The sequence below is a fragment of the Asparagus officinalis genome, chromosome 7 (genome assembly GCF_001876935.1).
Source record: "Asparagus officinalis chromosome 7, Aspof.V1, whole genome shotgun sequence".
NCBI classification, from domain to species: Eukaryota; Viridiplantae; Streptophyta; class Magnoliopsida; order Asparagales; family Asparagaceae; genus Asparagus; species Asparagus officinalis.
The window spans coordinates 136,813,277-136,817,877 of NC_033800.1; positions in this window are offsets into that span (position 1 = coordinate 136,813,277).

Sequence of the window (4,601 nt, forward strand, 5' to 3'; positions counted from 1 at the left end):
TGTTCTTGATTCCTTCAATCTTCCAGGCTATTCGGTGCTTTGTCGAATGTCTGTAAGAGTTCCGGTGCTGCATTTATTGTCTGACCGTTGTCGGAATTTTAAACTTGAAGTCGATTCCTGATTTTCTAATCTTTAGCTGACCATCGATTGTTGGCGTTGAGTCTTTATTTGCGACGCGTTGTCTGGCGTAGTGTTGTTGAGTTATCCTTAAGAATATTTATAAAAATATTCTCCAGGAACTTCTCATCCAAAAATAGGGAATAGTTTATACTCATATACCTTATTGGAGTAATTTCTGTGCCCGAATGAGCTGAACCGGCTTGATAATGAGCCAAAAAAGGCAGTAATTCGGCTCAAAAAATCTTCTGATTTTTCCGAACATGTGGGAGAGGCAAGAATAAATCAAGGACTGAACCCTCGGTCGATTTGAAGTTGTTTCGATGCTCGATTCAGCTTCAATTTGAATTCTGGTTCAAACCAGGTCTGGTCCGGTTCAACTTGGTCTGGTCCGGTTCAACTAGGCTTGGTTCAACATTATAAAAGAGGGTTTTTCCTCCTCATTAGGGCCGCCCCCCCCCCTAACCCTTTTTTTTCACTTTTCTCTTCCCTCGAGCATCCGTTCTCCCTCAAAACCTCATAGTTGCATTAGATCTAGTATCCCTTTGGATCTTTGACTGAGAAATCTCTCAAAACTTTCATATTTAGAATTTCTCTCAGGCCCCTCGAGCGCGTGGTCTGAGCCTCTTTCAAGATCTGATTTTTATTGGATCCACGAGCTTTTCCTCAGGTAAATCCTCAACTATTTTAGCATATTTTATGCTTAATTCAATTTATGAATTTGTGGGGTCGCATGCGAGGGTTAGGATTAAGATTTGGCGCCTCGAGCTCACCTTTCAGGGGGGAAGAATTACAAAAAAAGAGGAACTTTTTCTGGATCTGATTCCTTAATTTATTTTGCAGGTCACCATGTCTCGTATTGCGAGGGGTCAATCCTCTACCGCGTCGGCTGATGACGAGCCTCCCTCTTATGCTGGTGAGCTATTTTTTGGAAATTTACAAATTAGTCCATTTTTTCTTGGAAATTTGCAAATTGGTCCTTTTCACCCCATTTTGTTCTCCTTGGCGAGGCAATCGGGAAGAGCCTTGATTCTCCTTGGCGAGGATCGACGCTTTAAAGATATGTTTTGCTTGGTCAAAACCATATCTCAATATAAAGGGGGCGTTTTGACGCTGCATTGTGCCTTATAAGGCAGGGATATATTGTCGATATACCCTATCTTATAAGTGCATAATGTGGCCAAATCGTCTCACCCTTTATAAGGCAGTGACTCTATCTTACCCATTCGTAGGATGAGTTCAACTTCCTTTTATAATTGAGACTAACAAATGTTTAAATGTTTGCTTCCAGTGGAATATCCTTCTGGAGCGTTCTCATCTCACGCAGTGTACGGGCGTCGTGGCGAGTATTATTCGACTTCCGACGATTTTTCCCCTATCCCAGTCACTCCTCAGTTTGCTTCGGGCACGTCGACAGAGGTTGCCCAAGTGGTGAAGGAAGGTGGACATCGAGCTCTTCGACAGTTGATTACAGATGCGCCTTTCGTGAAGGATGCCGGTTCTGTTCAGTCTCTCAGGAAGACTGACTTTTTATTTGGCGATTCTGTCAGAGATCCTGATGTAGTGTTCATTGATGCCGAGCAGTGGCTTCATAAAACTGGCAGTGGTTTCATATATTTGCCGAAGATTCCTCGGCATCGTTCGTTGACTGAGCTCAGGCGTCAGGCTGTGACACGGGAGATGTCGTGGCGCTTGACGGAGGAGCATGAGAGCGTTCACTGCGGCTACATCACTCATCAGGCAGCTCCTGGTTCGAGCAGGAGTCATATCACTGGATTGCATCCTGGAGTATTGGGGTTAGATGCACCGCCACGTAACGAGCTTCTTGCCGCTGCTTCTACTTTGAAGAATCGCCTCGCTGCTTTAGGACGGGAGATGCCTGCGACACGTCACAGATTTTATGGTTGGGTCCATTCTTTGGACAAGCTTTGGTGGACTCGCATGACGAAGTACGTCTTGAGCCGATGGAGCGAGGAGTTGCACGCTTGTGGTTGGTTTTGGTGTTTCGGTACTAAGTCTTTCGAAAACTGAAACTCGTTCGGGGACCGCCTTGATGCAGCTGCATTCAGACAATACTGCCCGAATGAGTTTGGAACAGGGGCACTGAGTTTCCTGTTCTCGGGGACTCCTCTTCCTGGTTTTATTCGTACCCCCAGCACGATAGTACAACTCGTCTGCTTGACGATCGGAGTAACCTATCGTGTGTTGACACGACTTCTCAGGTATAACATTATCGTCATCAGATGATAATGTTTCCTTCTGAGGGTGAACTACCTTCTTTGGGCTTTCAAAAGTCACGCGCCTCGTAACATGCCTTTTTGGGCGTGAGTTCTCGGCGGGCTCCTGGACTTCAATGCGCAAGTTGGTGCGCGCAGCTGCCCTGGTCTCTTTATCATGTTGAGGGTAACCGCGACCCCCAGCATGTTACGTCGTCCGGGGTTTCTTCATTGGGCCCAAACGCTCTTGAACTGGAGCTTTGACTCGCTCATCGGGAAGCGGACCGAGACGCTCCAAAACTGGCTTCTTCTTTCGGGATGACTCTGCATGATCTCCCGTAGAAGCTATTGGGATTACCGGCGACTTTGGTTGATTCACCGGAGGTTGAACTTTGGTTGGAGGCTGCTTCGGCCTCCACACTTGGCGGGTTGATGGCGGCTTACTTTTTCTTTCTTCAATTCCTCGGCCTTCTGCACAAGGATTTTTGCTTGTGCAAGCAGTGCGCGGCGTTTGTGAATCCGCTCTTCGAGTGTCGAACGGTTCCGTTTGACCCGGATCCATTCGTTCGTCGGCGGCTTGGAGGAATCGCCATTCTTCAGTTGTTAAGGCTGTTTGCCTCTCCTATTCTTCAGATCCGCGTTGCAGCGGACTCCGTCCGTGGAATCCATCGCCTTAGCGAATTACCACGCAAGGCGTTGACGTCGCCTCTGGCGGGCTCTCTTTGAGAGAGTCACAACGCCCTTAACAGTAGAGGCGTCAGCTGGAATAGGTTTGACCTCGTTGGAGGTCGGTGGAACTTCACCCGATGCGACTTTGGCATCAGTTGGGGTGAGAGCGTTGTTGGCATTCTGAACTTCTTCGAACCAACGAGCTTTTCTCCTGGAGGAGAGCTTCTTGGACTTGCGGGGGGAGGTAGATCCGGACGAGGATGAGAGGTACTCCTCGAACTTGGCCTGGTCGAATTCATACTCGACCTCCTCCTCGACCGGGATTGAGATCCGCGGCTGCGACGTGACGATCTCGGCAGCGAGATCGGCGGCTCCCACTGTGGTCGCCAGATTGTTCGCGGTGAAAATTGCCTTCATTGAATTCATTGTCATCTTAAATAACAACTTTTGAGTTACAAAAGATCCGGTCTTTTTTTTAGATCCGGTTACAACGAAATCAAAGAAAAAGAAAAAGGTTACAACTTTCCTTTCGAACAAATCACGAGCTCCTGTTTTGCGGTCGCTCGCTTGTGTGGGTTCTTTGCCGACGCCGGGGTTAATCCGTGGACCACCGCGCGATATAGATCCGGTCGGATCTACACGATTCGACGGGTATTATTTCGCGAAGGAAATAATAGCCGGGGGGGATTACTTCACCAAGGAAATAATCACCCTTAGTTCTCGGGATCAAAGGTCAAGCTTTGATCCGGAGTATGATCTCGTGTAGATCTCAGATCTGATCTCTTTTCCTCTCGAACTCCTGCCTTTTGTGACGTGGATGCTCGCCGGGAACCAGATCTGAATGTTCAAGTCCTTAAGTCTGTAGGCGTCAAAAAATGCTGAAAGATATCCAAATACAGCTCAAGAGGAAATCATCCAAAAAGGCAGAAGAACACAAGTTTGGGATGTCTCGCATGCGAGACAGTCTTTACTGTCTCGCCAGGCGAGACAGCATTCTCTGTCTCGCGTGTTCAAGTCCTTAAGTCTGTAGGCGTCAAAAAATGCTGAAAGATATCCAAATACAGCTCAAGAGGAAATCATCCAAAAAGGCAGAAGAACACAAGTTTGGGATGTCTCGCATGCGAGACAGTCTTTACTGTCTCGCCAGGCGAGACAGCATTCTCTGTCTCGCAGGCGAGACAGCATTCTCTGTCTCGCCCGCGAGACAGCATTCTCTGTCTCGCCCATGAGACAGTTTTCAAAGAAGTTAGAAACCACTTTATAACCGCCGACACGTGGCCACCAACTGTTCAAGAACGTGGGGAACGTCGTGGGCGAGAATCACGTTGATAACTACCAGAATAACGGAGTTTAAAACGTGGGAAGGCAGTTACAGCGAGAAACTGTCAGACAGTATTTACTGTCTCGCTGGGCGAGACAGCAAATTTACTGTCTCGCTGGGCGAGACAGCAAACACTGTCTCGACCAGCGAGACAGCAACCCCTGTCCCCCCCGCCGAGACAGCAAATGCTGTCTCGCGAGCACTGTTCATACAGAGGTTATAAATACCCCCGAGGTGATTTCTTTGAGGGGGTTTCCAGGAGAGATCAGAGGCTAATT